The sequence below is a fragment of the Mixophyes fleayi genome, chromosome 4, assembly GCF_038048845.1.
Source record: "Mixophyes fleayi isolate aMixFle1 chromosome 4, aMixFle1.hap1, whole genome shotgun sequence".
In the NCBI taxonomy this organism is placed as follows: domain Eukaryota; kingdom Metazoa; phylum Chordata; class Amphibia; order Anura; family Limnodynastidae; genus Mixophyes; species Mixophyes fleayi.
The window spans coordinates 120,142,817-120,160,125 of record NC_134405.1 but is presented as its reverse complement, the minus strand read 5'-3'; the positions used below and the strand labels follow the sequence as shown (position 1 = coordinate 120,160,125).

Sequence of the window (17,309 nt, the reverse complement as noted above, 5' to 3'; positions counted from 1 at the left end):
GAATTTATTGAACTCAGTCTGATTGAAAACTGTTCCACAGTTGGTGGCATTGCATTAGAGGAGATGCTCCTTACACAGTACCACACAATGTGGATCTGTTATTGATGTGGAGGACTTATTCCTTTTGTAAAGGTGTTAATGACGTCAATCTAAAATAATAACCTCGAACCCCCCCCCCCCCCCCAAAAAAAAATCAAAAAAAAAAATCCATGTGAGTGCAACATTAGGACGTTTTACTTTGACATTTTCTAAATAGGTAGAACATAATATTCAATGTCATCTTTCCCACCAATAGCATTCTGAAGATGTTGCCTGGTGGAAAAACAACAATCAAACCTCTGTAGTGTTTTGGAAATACAGATTACTTAGTTTCACAAAGGTCCCTTAAAACATCAAAACAATTTTTCTAAACTTCAACCATAGTACAAACAATTCTAAACATTTTTCTTTGGTCATATAAAGTGTGAACAAACCCTTAACGTGGGTAGAAAAATAAAAACCACACTTGGCCTCTACAGGTCATTTCTTTCTAGAAAATGCCAGAATAGTTTCTACAAGGAATTACTAGCACCAACACGGGTTTAGAGTTAAGGCCCCTACGAGATTACAAGATATAAATCAAGAAACAAATATTGCTAGCTAATCCGGTTTAGAAAAAACAAACAGATAAAACACAATTCCTCAACTTTTTGCACACCCAGACACAAAGTAAACACAAAACAATTCATTTCTCCTTTCCCTTTACTCACACCCAGCAATTATTGCCTTTCCCAATTCCCTACGTTAGTCCTTCACTAAAAATGCAAACATATTTCCCAAAATTACAAAATGGCATCACTTCTCCATCCACTCTTATCTTCACCATTGCAAAACATCACCAATATCACAAAGAGCTCCAACCGTCCTTATCCTTGTGTGCACTACTTCCCCAGTATCCCCATCACACTATAGCTCATTGCAAGTTAACAGAACAAAATTCCCTCGTTCCCGCGCTGCATCAGAGGTATTTATTTACATGGTAGGTCATTAGATGGCACACTCTCTATTTGGAAAGAGCTATCCCCAAAATGTGTCGCCAATTGGCCCTTTACATCAGTCATCTATTGTAGCTTTGGTGAGGCCCAAATTGGCCACAATGTGTGCAGGATTTAAACAAAAAATAGTGTTTGATTAGAGGACATTAACCAATATTTAAGTGTTTAATACATCAAAGTGTTGAACAATAAATTAAAATATTGCAGTGCACTGATATTGCATTGAACTGGGTGGGGGGGGGGGTTATAGATCATTTAAATTACATTTAATAACAACTATCTCTTTATAAAGACAGAACTATGTAGATATGAAATGAATCTCATGGAATTCTGTTAGAATCCAAGTATTTGTGATTATGATAGGGTCAGTGTGAAGTGTATACCTTAAATAGGCTTGAAAATAAATTTAAAACTTCAAAACTAATCCCATCCAAAGAGACAGAAAATTGTTCTCTTGACAGTCTGAGCAGTGAGGAGTGAATACTGTGGTCTCCTGCTTGATGGACAAGGCCTCCAACAGACCCTTTCCAATATATTTTAAAATAAATAGATATGTAAACAAATAAACACAACTAAATCGCTTACAAAAATGTTTTAATTAAACACACAAATTGTCTAACCCACATGAAACCTGGAAGGAAATAAAACAGCAACCAGGCAGCATTGGATGATACAATCAGTGGCTCTCATACTATTATGGAATCACAAGTTTCAGCATGCAAGGTCTGTCCTTTGTTGTAAAACCAGCATACTTGGACTTTTAGTCCACTAGAAAAGATCGCAGTATTGGCTGGTAGGAGAATGGTATAATCATTTTCATATTTTGGGTATATATTTATATATATTACAGTATATAGTGAATGAACATTTTCAGGTTTGAAGCATTAACACAAGTGTCTCATTTGGTATGCGGTCGACGGCTAGACATTCATTTGGTTGACATTCAGAAAGGCGACAGTATCATTAAATCGACAATTCAAATGTAGACACTATTCTACGGATAGAAATAGGGATATTACTGTCGATCTAATTATACAGTCGATGTTATTATTGTCGACTTTCCAACCCAGTCTTTATATTATGGTGTTGACCATATAAATGTTAATCATGTAACTGTTGAACATTCACACCATCTAATTTTATACTTTTGAAGTCTGTCACATTGTTCATTCACTGGACTTGTGTTCTCGTTTGAAAGCTTTGTGTGTTCAATCACTGGCAATTTCTGCATCTCCCCATTTTTTGGTTGTAAAATTCTAACTATTACTTCAATCCTTAAACCAAACCTTTTTTTTTTTTAAATAAAAAGTAGACATTGTAATGAGTACAAAACAAAATTGTTTTTATGTTGTACCTTCTACATACACCATCCTCTTAAGCAAGAGAATTACCTTAACCGTTCATTCACTGGATGACACACACACACACACCTGATGTGGTGGAACTATTAGCAAACTATCCATGCAATGCACTAAAAGAAAAGGAAAAAGTTACAAAAGTCATTATGGTGGTCACAAATGGACAAGTTGATTCTTTTCTGCCACTCCACTATGTTTCTCGGTTCCTTGGGCACTTTCAGTAACTTCCCTCAGCAGCTGACAACACCACATGTTCTGTCTCTATACACATTGCAAAACTTTTCTGAATTTGACAAGTTATGCATTAATAATACTAAAGACCACAGATGTGCAGTAATATTGGATATTTTGTAATTTTTTGGGCAAAGGCAGCTGTTTCTCTAACCAATCAATGGAGATGCATTAAGTTAGTTTATCGATTGTAGAGGTCATAGGTAAATCAGACAGCTTTCCCATTTATGTTTGGCTATGGATAAAAATCATTCAGGCCAATATAAAATCGCCACCTGGCAACTCAAACATCAAGTGATTTTCCACCGTGTAAAAACTTTTTTTTTTGCAAACTATGTTATAAAGCGAAGCAATTCTCCAGTCCACTTCTGAATTCATGTTCTGCAATGCAGGAAGTTTTTTTTGTTAATAAAATAAATAAATAAAAAGATAATGAAGTCATTCATAGTTGATAAAGCTGTCATTTCCAATGGCAGAGGGTTTACTAGTAACTCCTAAAATGACATATTTCTTTGATATGCTTAACAAGCTTATACAGGTCTGAAAGGCAGACTGACAGCAGAATTCATTCCAAATAGTCATCTATGCTAAAAATCTGCCCTACTATGTTTGGTAATCCATATTAATGAAAGTAGGACAAAATATCAAGGTCAAAACACAAAGCAGGAGAAGTATTATCAAAATAAATGTCAAACTGATTAGTAATTACCACCATCACCCACACTTCGACACCAAGTATACAATGACGTGATTTTATCAATATTAATATAATGCATACTGCAGATAAGTATATTTGTTACAATTCTGCTTATCTGTACATAATTATATATGCATTCTTTTGGCAATGAAAACATGCAGACAATATCTAGGCCCAAAGGAGTGAGAATATATGTGTGGAAACACCAAGCTTTGCTCTTGGAAAACTGCTGAGCTACAGTTGAATTCCTGATGAATTGCATCTCTCCCCAATAACATCACTACATTCAGAATCTCGGCCCTGCCAAAACATTAATTTACATACATTCCAGCATTATTTATAGTTTAGAATGGGAAATCTAAATGACTTATTTTCTGTGATATTACAAGAGGGTGTAAGGGGCTGTGCAGGAGTATTTCAATCAAGAGAATGATAGTACAATGTACCTTTGCACAGGCCGAAGTCCAAAGGAATACAGCAATCAACTTGTGCTGCAGTTCAGCCAGTACAACTTGTGAATGACCAGATTAGTGAGAAATGTGACATTTGTGGATGGTGCAATTGCACCGATTTGGTTGTTAAAATTTTGGGGTAAACTACCAAATCAGAGCATTGTATATGAAAGGAGTCTGTTTTTGGCAGAAGATGGTCAAAGAATAGGACTGGAAGTTATTCTAGAGAAAAGAACTACTAAATCAAGTAGTCATTTCTAATTATATTAATGAGACTATCCAAATTAGGCAAGGAATTACTGATATGACATTACATAGATGAGACAACTAGCAAAACATATTCAGAGCAAAAAATTACCTTCCTCTTCTGATCACTATAAAAACCAGTTTACAGGCCAAGAAATTCTACGGTGACAGCCATGTAAATTAAACTCAATTAATTGAGGTCCAGTGATCATTTTTATGACCCTCATAAACTGCTTCTGCAAGCACATCAGTTGCTGCTCTAGTGTACAAAATGCTTTGAGGGATTAACAGGGATTTTCATATTAGGAAAAAGGTGCATGCCACAGATTCCTTATTTATAACAAGGAAACAGCAAGTTACCCAGGAGACCAGCCAGGTGAACATTCACTCCAAGTTCAATATCAAATGAAAGACTTGTAAAATAAGAATAAAATATGTTTTATTGACAAACGTTGCCAAAGACAATTATGCACATGAAAACCAAATACAGCGGGCCTCATTCATCTTCAGATGCAAGTCCCGTTGGGTGCCGTAATTTGCGTGACGTTTCTCTGCACATGTTCATAAACTGACTTTAAGCCAGTGAACACATCCGCATGCAATTCAAGTCCAAATGCAAATGATACTTCCAAAAGCCTACGATATTGATGGGTGGCAAGCGGGGCGGAAAAGGGCGAATGCATGAAGGCAACGTACAGTAAGGGTGTTCTGAATTCAGACGCATGCACATTTCGTGATTTTTAGCCGCATCAGCTACAGGGCAGGTGTAAGTGCCGATTTATAAGGATGAACTGCGTGCGTATGAATGTCAGAATAAATGTTTGCAAATAATACAAACTGTAAAAATGCATTTTATGTACATTAGGCACCAAGAACATCCCAATATAGGTATTTCATGTTAAGAGTAATAAAAATATTTTTTTTTGTGATTATAGTAAGTTTTAATGTATTTATTACTTTTATTTCCATGCATTCTGATGGGACTTTATATTGCACATATGCCTTTTGCACATCTTGCAATGTGTTGTGCCTGTCTGCATACAGCAAGTACCATATAGCCAGAGTGTACTTATACCATATTCAAATGGAAATGTTTCTTTAGATCCTCTTGTACTTGAATATGGAGTATGTGCATGCAATTTCTGTCAGTTGTTTTTAACAAAAATGCAAGTTGCATTAACTTTGTGCTCCTTGGTGAATCACACCCAACAGGTTTACAATGTATATGTCCAAGTTGAGCATAATATACAGAATAAAAATACAAGTATTTAAATTTTTTTTTAGAATATGGGATGATTCTCATATTAAGAATAAGTTGCAGTTGAATTTTCTGTCCTCGGTCAAATACAATATTTCCTTTATCAATGACCAAATGCCATCATGGGTAAGAAGCTGTTTGAAATTGCATTTGCCATTTTTAGTACTTTAGTCATCTAAAATAATAGTGGGTGGCTCAATCAATTACCAAGCTTTAGATTCATTTTTTGCAGAAAAATGTGGCTCTAGGAAAAGAAATTACCACTAACATAATCCCACCTGGGAAGCTACTCAATATTACACAAGGTTAACTCCTATATTTTCCCGATCACCAACAGCTTAGCGGCTTTTTTTTGGTATTTAAGCAACATGCTCCCCCCGTGCATTAATCTACCAAGCATTTCAGATTCCACTAGAATTTTGCAAACATAGCCTGGCAGAAGTTACAAGGGAATCACTCATTTAGCCTAGACTTAATCTATCATAAAATAAAAAGAAAAACATTATTGTGCTTTTCCTACAAACGGAATCACAGTCAGAGCACATAGATCCTTAAATGGGGATAATCTTACACAATAATATAAACAGCGAGATACAAAAAAGACAACATATAGATCCTTAATAAGAAAAACAATTTGCAGCAATGTAATCTGTAGTTAGTTTATTTTTATTACATAGCTGCAAAGAATTTGAAGATATAAATGTAACCAAAACACGTGAGAGTGTATATCTCATTTAAGGCAATGACAAATGGATGAGCCAACACTGGAATGCTCTAACTCTCCCACAGATTCTTCATGCGATGCATCAGCCATCCAGGAAATCATTAATGGCACCGTGGGTAGGTCACATTACAATTGTCAAAGTGCATTACATTATAATAAGGCACTATGGTAAGAATGTGATGTTAAGTCCAATAAATAAAAAAAACAAAAAAACAATCCCCTCACCAACAAACAAACAAAAAAAAAACCAGAAGTATATTACAGAGCAGCTTAGAAATACATCCAGTATCCGCTCACTGGGCATACATTTGCAATACACATTTTTAACAAAATTTCAAAAAGCAACTTGTTACTTTTGCTGTTCAGGCTGAATGCAGACATCATCAGAACAATCGCAATTAAAGCTGACAAGGCCGCTAGCAATGGAGAGCAACTGACCGAGGCAGAGTGTCAAATCTAAAAACATATAGATTCAGCGTTATCCAGAGGGTGAAGGAGAAAAATCAAAACTGAATATAGAATATTAAAGGATGGATGACAGACAGAAATGCCTTCTGTAAAACCAAGTCATTCCTTTTCAGAATATTAGACTCATACGTTGACTATGTATTTTTTAAAAGGGTTCATTGCTATATTTTTTTTTATCAAAGAGTCAAACATTTGTCTGTGAAGTGGTGGAAATAGCAAGCTATAGTCCTAGAAAAGGGACCATAAAAGAGTGAAGAGGGACTGATGGTCCAGGGTTCACAAGGACAGTTAGAAATATTGTATAGTCCTTTAATGATATAGACATGAAGAATGAGGACCTGTAACATAACAATGTACATGCATCATTCACTGGTCACTGTATCCAAGTGAAATTCACACATCTTTTCTTACTGTGTCCACACAACAAGGCCTTGAGGTGCATGGACGATCCTACAATGACACAGACAGACACTTGGGGGATGGGGGGGTGTTAAGGGCAACTGGAAATTCCCCCTCTCACATCATAGAATACAACGATTGAAAGACTGGCTGGTCTCTTCCTCAGGAGAGCATCATAGCACTGGTTAATATTATATTTTGTTTATAGGGAGCCACAAGGTGTCCGTATCGCCGGTCAGGAACAAACAATATCACAGTACAAGGTGAGACGGCACGGTACAATTAACAATAAGCACAGTAACTCCGGAAGCTCAAAACACAGCTAGAGAGAAAGGCTGGGAGAGAGGAATAATCTGCATACACTGGTAACCTGAGCCCAAGAGGGAGGGCGCGGATGACAGGTTACGGGCCTCAGAGAGGTGCAAAGAAAAGCGAGAGGGGTTAAAGGGCGGAAGGTCCAGGAGGGCTGAATAACTGGAGAGCAGAGTTAGAAGTGGTGGAAACAGGAGGAGAGATGGCCCTGCTCAAAGTAGCGTAAAACTAAGGGGAGGTGTAGACAGACTGAGAGACACATGGGTGAGATGGAGAGAAGGGGGAACGGAGCCAGAATCAAGGAACGGGGAAGAAGGGATAAGAGGGAGAGGTAGCCGAGAAGGTGGGAAGTTAAGCAAACTGGACAGATTGTGGGCCACACCAATCTGTCCAGTTTAACATAAGCCACATCAAATGCAAGGCTTGGAAACTCCCCTAGAGAAGTCCTGTTTTAGCCCCTTTCTATGAGGGGGTGGGGGTGGGGGGGGGGGGGGAGGGGATTGGTATGTGTGAAGGGAGGGAAGTAAAAGGGAGTAGACAAACCGATATTCTACTCTGCCTTCATTTGGGTGAAGCTGTAATTACCCACTGAAAATAAGGAGAAGTGGATCAAAAAACTCTTTTTAGGCAAAAGCCCTGCAAAACCAAAACAATTTACACATTACTTTTTCCTGGTCTCAATTAGACAAATATGAAAAATATGTTCTCTCTTGAATACATTTAATACTGAAGTTTGTTAAACTTTTGAAAACAAAACGTTTTATAGTATTAACTTTACAAAAGTATAAGAGTGGGAGCGTCTATGCACGGAAGCTTGATGTTTGTGCTTGAACACAGCCCCTGGGAAATAATGTCCGATTGAATGCACACCTGCCATATAATACTTCTCCAGTATATGTGTAATATTCAGCTGTTTGTTTTCCCACCTCAAATTTTGCTTGGCAGCATGCCTGATATTTCTGCTGAACATCACTGAACACAACAGAATGACAAGGAAAGACGTATCACATGCGAGGGAGAACCTTCTCATTGCAAGATTGCATGCCAAGGTCACAGGAGAGTCTTGAAACATCACATGTTAGAATTCTAGTAAATCGAGGAGTTAATGCCTTAAAAATAACTTGTGCTACATAATAAAAAAAAATCCCCACATTTCAAATTCATGTTCTCTGCACTAATTAAAAGAATTGTTCAGCTTTAACCCCTTTATGACCAGAAGCAGATTGCACTTCAACGACAGGAACATTTTTTGCCTTTGCACTGGCGGTTTTTGAGAAAAGGCTTCTAGGTATAACAATGCAATTCTATTTATTTATTTATTTAAAAAAAAAAAAAAAAAGAGGACTTTAACTTTAGTACCCCAGTAAGGATTTGATCCATTTTGCAAAGATCTATTAGCGTGCTAGGGTCAATTTACTTCTACCTTGCATTTAACAGGGCATTTATATCCTGAATGAAAATTCCAATGTCAAAGACATTTCTTCTATTATCGTAGATTTGTAAGGCGCCACAGTGCTCCACAGCGCCGTACAGTAGGGAAGACAAGGACATACATAAAACAAGAACAGACAAGGCAGACAAAATGAATGGAGACATGAAAACAAAGGGTATGGAGGACCCTGCTCATTAGAGAGCTTACATTCTAAGGGGAAGAGGGTACAGCTGAAACAAGAGGAGCGAGTGTGGCTCAGAGTGGAGATTGGAATAGTTGTGAGGGTGCGTTAGTGTGAATAGTGTTACTGAGGATAAGGTCACCTCTAAAAAAGAGATGGGTTTTCAAAGAGGATCTAAAGATTTGAAGGCTGTGGTAAAGTCTTGTAGGTAGGAGTGAGAGGTGGTTATCAGAGACGACACAAGGCGCAGGTCAGAGGTAGATCTAAGACAGAGGGAGGGAGAGTATTTTGATATGAGATTTGAGATGTATGCAGGGGTGTTGTTGTTGAGGGCTTTGTAGGTAAGGGTGAGTAATTTTAGTTTACTTTTTAGTTTTATATTTCAAACTAACACTAAACTCTATACTAAAACACTCAATGTTCACTTTGAACATCATGTGTAATGATCATGGTACCAGGAACACTGATGGTCGCTGGTCCTACCACTGGATGCCCAGGCTTATTGATATCAGGGGTGGGGAGCAGGGTTCATATGCTGCTGTCATTTCCAGGTGCCACTTCTATATGGCACCAGGGAATAAGGTCCAGGTCCACTTGCAGTATATATGGAGTGGGTGTGAAAGGATTAAGCTAGCTACATTATGTACATCAATGTGACTAAAACCACTAATGATTAGAACGTTTAGTATAGCCAAACAAAGTCTGCTTGGTTCGGACTTGGTCAGGTAATGATAGATTAACAGGTTTGGTCCAGATCACATGGTGTTTAGGAAGATACCATTACATCCGTGACAGACTCGGCAAAACACAGGTGTGTCCCAGTTAGGGCATCTGGCTTGTGACTGCACATACAGTCGTGTGTGTGTGTGTGTGTGTGTGTGTGTGTGTGTGTGTGTGTGGGGTGGTGTAGGGGGTAAAAAAATTAAACCATTTTATTAACCATTATTTACCATTACAGAGAATGTTTAATTATTCACAGAGTACCAAACACACTCTAGGTTCAATTTAATCTAAAGCCAATTAATTATTAGTATGTTTTTACAATGTGGAAGGAAATCAGAGCACCTGGAGGAAACCCACACGAATATGGGGAAAGCATACAAACTCTACACAGATAGTGTCTGGTTGCAGGGCTGTGAGGAGGCATTGATAACCACTGTGCCGCCCATAAATTATCAAAACAATTATCAATAAAATCTTGGATTAATAAGTAGTTGTGCAGTTAAAAAGTCTAATCCACATATTATCATCAAGAACTAGAGTTGTGAACTAGGGAGGTTCTATATGCCTAGTTCGTACTTTTCCAATTGTACAAGTTAATGTCATAAAACATATGCCTCTCCTTTGTCTTTATTTGTAAAGCAGGCATTACCTTTCACAGTTCCGTACGCCAATTTAAAAAGGAGAACCCCACCTACAAACATACTAGTCGTGTGTAACTACTGAACTCCATCACTCTAACACCTTTGCTTGTAACAGGCGCTGCTCCTTTGCAGACAGAAATTAGAGAAGGGATTGGATGGTTGACCATGGAGCCCGTTGGGTAAGATTTACGGCCATGCATTCTGCTGCATCAACCACCACCCAATATCTGCAGCTTAATTTAAAATTCTCATAGCTGTTGCAAGTGACACGATAGGCCAAAAAATAAATAAAATCAGAGCACTAGAGATAATAGATTATAGACGGGGTTATCCTTTAAGATGTCAGCGAGAAGTCGAACTATTGCCATGTTCACCACTACAACTAGAGTAGCTGGTATCTTAACAAAGTACTCCAAACTCCAAAAAGATATGCAAACACCAAAAAACAAGTCTGCCCTTATGCATCCAGCAGTATGCAAGGGTATTCAGGAGCATAAATATGTTATGTAACATGTTTAACAGATTTCAAATAAATTATTTCCTGTGTCAGTAATCCATTCTTTATCTGCTTGTGTTTGGTCATAATACTATTATTACATCTAAAAATAAATGCTGGCTGCACACTAAACCCATATTTTGAAAAATAATTTCTTTCACCAGGCATAGGTTTTTCTCTAGTTTTTGATATGAACATGGAAATGTTATGTTGCCAATATAGGTTTTGTTTCAAATTTTAAATCTTTATTTTTATTTTGTTAAATCAAAAATAGACATCAACAAAGAAAAAAAAACAAAGAAACAAAAAAAAAATTAAGCCAACAAATTTGGGTGGAGTACACGAGATTCAATTGCAAAACTAATTCAAAATCAAAGTGTGAACAAGCCCCAAAAAAAAGATAACTGTAGTTATTGTTATTTAGACAAAATGATTGAGAAGAGGCTTACGCTATGTCTGTAAAGCAGCCCCTAAAGTATGCTGCATGTCCTCACAAACCAGAGTTCCCATATCTTGTAAACGTCTTCTTTACCTAGCGTTTTTCCACAAGTCAGAGCCTACCACTCCCCTCAGAAGAGCAGTAGACCAGGGGGTAAATGTATCAATATGCGGGTTCTTCAACACCCGCGTGTTCAGCCTCTTCCGCGATTAAATTTCAAGCGGCGCTGCATTGTAAAGGGAAGTTAACCCTTTACAATGCAGCGCCGCTTGAAAAATAATCGCGGAAGAGGCTGAACACGCAGGTGTTGAAGAACCAGCATATTGATACATTTACCCCCAGGTCAACACAGTTTGCTAACATTAACATTTATGTGTGATGCCACAGAGCAGGCACTAATACATACACAGATCTCCTGGCTGCAATTAGATTTTGGAAATCCATGCACTGACACTATACAAAAGCTCCCTCCCTCTTTTTCCTTTTACAAGCCCTTTGCTTTCTCTCTCTCTGTTCTCATGACTTTTTCAATAATATCACATCAACGCCTTCAGCACAATCTCATTTTTGGTCTGCAGAGTGGTCATATTAATGAATAAGAACACGTGTGTTTCCTCAGCAGGTGCACCAAACACAAAGCTGTTCTAGCTATTTCAAACTAGAATGTACTAAATGCTCCCATCCCACACCTGGCAAGGGAATGATGAATGATTTAAACAGGTGAGCACAGGGGATGAGGTGAAAGTCATTAAAAAGGGACAAATTGGAATGTTTGTAAATGCCACCAGAATGTAGAAGATACCAGCAGCAGACAGGCCGCTCCTACTGCAGTTTACTTGGGACTAAAGTAATTGACACACAGCTTCCCTACAAAAACCCAAGTGACAACTACAAATAGATCCCCATGCTAGGTTGTACACAAATCACATACTATTCACCACTCATGACAGCCAAGCATCTATCAGCATGTTAAACTGGAATAAGAGTGTATAAAGTAGACACATTAAAAACCAGCGTTCATTAGAAACTGATGGACACTGCCTAAAAGTCTTTACCAGTCTATATTACACAGATTAGGTTTCAATGTAAGTACATACAAGATCAAAACAGATCCTATTAAAAAAAAGGCTTCAATTGCAGGGTCTCTTGGAAGGTTGAAGAAACTGAAGCTTCAGATGGACAACAAAACCATTGTTACACCAAAGTATGTTTTTGTTGCTTTTTAATATATATTAACACCATAATCTCAAAAAGGCCCAGTAGATTAAGCACATATAACAATAATGGAGTCTGGATAAGACTACACAGTTTTGCGTGTCCTTTTATCTCAACAAAGAAATCTAGAAGTAGGGTAAAGAAAAGTAGATGCAATGCAGATACATAGAGTTTTTCTGAAAGCATGTCTGCAGTGCAAGTGTATGTCAGAGTTGACAAACTGCCCTAGTCCCTCATCTTTCCACTTGTTCTAGCACTGAAGGTCACCTCCCACATTCCTGCAGCAGATTAAATCTACATGCCTGCAGTGACACTGTGCTAAAAGCAGCACACTTCCATCCAAAAACTACAGAGAACAGAAAAACCTAGCTGGTAACTTGCTACAGAAGAATGGGACAACAGTTCTTAAATATACATAAGTGCTGAAATAGGAGGCACAAATACTAAAACACCAGAGAGAGTGCAATGAAGGGTTACTAAGAGTACAGTCAGGCTCCAGAGTAAACCAAAGACATTCTGAAGTGTATCTGGGCCATCTCCTCACACAATTCAGAGATATTAATACAGTATTAGGTGAATTTAAAGGATTTTTTTTTCTACTATCCAGTAGACGCAAATTGATATTTAAAATGGTTTATTGTTTGCAGAGAATAAACCTGCTCTGCCTATTTATATCTAGAATAGTGCAGTGACCCATCATTGACAAGATAATCACAGGAGATTATTGGGGGAGAGGGGGGTGCTAGAAACTTGGAAAATTATACAGATGGATCGCAAGGATTCTGACACATGGGCAATTTTACATTGTTTATGAACTTTTATTTATTAGCAGTTATTTATATAGCGCCTACATATCAAGCAGGGCTTTGAAGAGTATTTAGTCTTTCAGATCAGTCCCTGCTCCAGTGGAGCTTACATTGTATATTCCCTGTCCCATGGACAGAGGACATGAAAGAGGTGTAATAAGCAGAGTGGATGACAAGAGGAGACGAGACCTGGAGGAAAAGGCAGGAAAGGAAGCCAGAAGGGAAGGGATGGGGGTCAAGATGAATGAGGAAACTGCTCATAAGAACTTACATTTTACTATGAATTACACCACTTTTTTCTGTTTGCACAGTTATTACAGAGGATAATGGGACACACAAATCACAGAGTGTAGGTTGTGGAGGGTAAGCCATTCTTAACCATTCCTGATACAGATGGGAAACTATGATGGTACAAGATACCCACTTGTTCCAGAAAGGTTTGCTTTATAGGTTTATCCTGCCTCTTTGCTGGCTTTCCTGTCCCAAATGTCAATGAACCATTATACTAGAGAGAGGGGGGGAGGATGATATATTCAGCATGTATTGAAATGGCAATGATCACTGACCAGTCACACATTAGTGAACTAAAACACTCATCTCCACATGTTATACAAACAAAATCTACAATGTGGTTTTTTACATGGGACTGAAATGATCACTTAAATGTCTCTAGAAAGAACTGCAGAATTCATGTAAACATGGTCCAAGGAAACATAATATAGTACTATACACCACCTCTGTAGATATAAATCTGAGGAAAGAGTGAATGACCAGACACCGTGGAGTGTAAGCTGTCCACAAACTAGTTGATCCTACCTCCTGACTTGAGTGACAGAATCACGGACCAATGTAGCCACATATTTGGTAGTCCAAATAGGAAGGATATCTAGCGGTAAGGCGCTCAAGTAGTGGCCATATTTCCACTGCACCACATTGTGGCCCGTTGGTGCACTTGGTAAATGACAGCCTAATAATGATCAGACCAACAGTCATCTGAATTACTGTGACATCACTGGCTCTGTAGGAATTCAGTATATTTCTGCATAGAACTCTGTAAAGAGGTCATTCAAACTCTGCCTGCTTAGTTCGAGAAGTACTAACATGGCAAGTTGCAGCAGAGGGGAGAAAGAGCATAGTGGATATATTTAATCATAAGCACACCTGTTATTTTGTGAGTTCTATTGAACTTAACACACTCTTTCCAAATGGGGATTACTCACTATGTACTTTTAATACAATTGGAGGAAGTGGACTGCTTCAGAAGTTGGAGGGAATTTAGATATTAGTAATTATTTAAAAAGAGTTAAAGGGGCAGCCAAAAAAACATGTTAAAGTCCTCTGTCCCACTGAAGATGAAAAAAGTAGTGTAGTTTAAAATACAGTTTTACCAATAAGCTCCATGAACTAATTTCAATTATGTAAAGTGATAGTTAAGATGAGTCATAGTACATTAATAACTATAACACAGCCATTTCCGGTTATAGTTTGTTTAGGAAAGAGAAAAATAGGGAGGTGGTGTTGTTCTATAGTTATAGAAGAAGATACAAATAATTAATGGAGCTGCAGATATTTGGGTAACTCCAGAAACTTGGGAAATGTTTTTCAAATAGGAACAATTTGTAGACCACTAGGAGAAGATTATGAATAGGATAGTTTGTTAATAGAGAAAACCATGGAGATGCCAATGGAAGGCAGGGTAATAATTATGGGACATATCCATATGCCTCATGTAAACTGTAAACTGATAATTGCTAAATCAGGCAGAATTGATATTCTGGATTGCTGCAGTCGACATCTCTCAAGAAGTTAGACAAGAAAGCAACATAGAAGGTAGTAATCCTAGATTTAGTTCTCACAGATGGAGACATGGGGCTTCATTTAGAGTTAGAAGCAAATCTGGCTGAAGTGTACAAATTTGGACTGACAAAACGTGTTATGATGCTAGGTGTGCTAACACAAAAGAAAAGAAAATTGCAAAAAAAAAAAAAGTGACAAAATATAATTAAAATAAAATTAGTGAAAGGGAAAAAATTGCAGACTCCCTATAGAACTACAACAATGCTCTGTATTGAATGTTGAAAATTCAAAGCAGCCATTTATATTAGAGGGAAAAGATATACACAAATGTAAATACAAATATTTACTACAGCCAAGGTCTGCACTATAAGCCAATGTATCCAGGTAATACACATCCAAAAATGTTAAATGAACCAGGAGTAGTGCTCACAGTGCCATTATCAAAACCCAAAAGGCAGTAGGCAAGAATATTATAACTATAGACCTGTAAGTCTCACATCAACATTAAGGAAATTAATGGAATTACAAGAAAAGAATAAAGAAAATTGTTGCCTATTTACTGAATAAAAATTGCAAGATCTAAGGCGCCATGGATTTGGTGCTGGAAGAACATGGCAAATCCAGTCAAACAAGTGTACAGTAGTGGATGTTACTAGCTCAGTAAAGCCACAGATCAGGGTGGATCTGGCGATATAGCTTATTTAGCTTTTAGTAAGGAATTTTCTATAGAATGCAATATAAACTACTTCAAAAACTAGAAATCCTTGAATTTGAACCAAAGACAATGAAATATATAGATGGTTAGCTAAAGGAACGGATGCAGTGTTGTAGTCAATAGTTAAAGCTTAGAGAAAGGGCTCATAACGTGTGGCGTACATCAGGGATCAGCCCTGGGTCTGGCTTTTTGAAGTATTTATTAGTGATATTACTTTAAAACTTTGGTCTACAAAACAAAGGATGCCTTTTTAACAAGACCGATGCAGAGAATGGTCAAGTTAAATGTATAATAATTTAGAGATAATAAGAGGAATGGATTAAGGTTAGACACTTATATTTAATACAAGATGTAACATAACTCTAAAACCAAAAGCAGAATATAGATGGAATTGTGATATTATGGTGATATTATGCCACAAAGAGGAAAGGGACCTTTTTTTTATAATTTCAGATGATATGAAGGTAAGTAAGCTGTGGAAGATAGACAGATACATGATAAAATTGTGGATAACAAAACTTATCAGTAAAGATTTTAGGAGCTAAACGTGTATAGCTTAGAAGAGAAAAGGTGATATGATAGAAACATAGAAATGTAATCAAAACCATTGACAGTTGATAAAGGCAATATTGTTAAAAATAGAGAATATAGGGGTCAGTTTAAATTTGGAGTGTGATAAGATCCATGGACTAGTCTTCTAGCAGAAGTAGGGACTCACACAGTAAAATATTGCAAGAATGCATGGGACAAAAATATGGCTTTTGATCTATTAAAAAAAACATGAACAAAAAAAGTGTCAGACTATATCTTGTAGGTTTGTTTCTGCCATAAATTCTGCATAAATTCTATCAGGTAAAGTGCTCCTAAAATGGACTCTTGTAAAAACACTACAACTTTGTTAGCAACTGGAGGTAAAGCAGCGGCATTTTTTAAATGCAGAGTTTTTTGTTTTTTTTTAAATATTATTAAACAGTACTTAATCCCCCTCAACCCCATATGTAAGCCCCGTCATTCGGGGACATATCAATATCTAGTGCATATGGGGGGGGGAGGGATAGTTTATAGTTATATTTTTTCTAGTTCACTTAAGTAAACGAAAGCAAGCTTCTGAATACTTGCTATCGGCAACACCACTAAATTTTGTCTGCAATCGTTTTCATAAATCCAACCATTATGTCATATCTAATATGTCACTTACTAATCAAGCACCTCAACAATTTAGCACAGAACTTAAGAAATGCAAGAATATTGCCCTCTAGCACTAAATATTACTAGATGGGGAGTACACTGAAGAAACAGCTTGGGGCCTGAAACCTTCTCCTCTCTGCTAGATCGTAAACCTATAGATCTTTTTTTAACACAATGTAATTAACTGAATTGCAATTTAAATGTGTGCTGCCTCTTGTTTCTCTTCATTTTTATAAATATTACTATACTGCAACAAAAATACAATAAACAAAATACAAATTCTCCCTTTACATACTACACAATGAATGCAAATAGAAGCATACTCAATTCTGAGATTCTTACTCATCTGGTTAAAGTTTCCGTCATAGTGGTGATTTATAACCACAAGATTTCACCACACTTTCTCACCCAAACCCTACAACTTCCTGATAAACACTGTTCACTGGAAACTGTATTAACTCTGAAAAGTAGAACACAGCCTGCGTGTGACACTACAA

General features: G+C 37.3%; 1 protein-coding gene across 10 annotated transcripts in view; it reads right to left on the bottom strand.

The window, feature by feature from the left end:
• Nucleotides 1-17,309, bottom strand: part of TJP1 (tight junction protein 1) — a 356,728-nt gene that overhangs the window by 57,878 nt on the left and 281,541 nt on the right. The window lies entirely within an intron of this gene.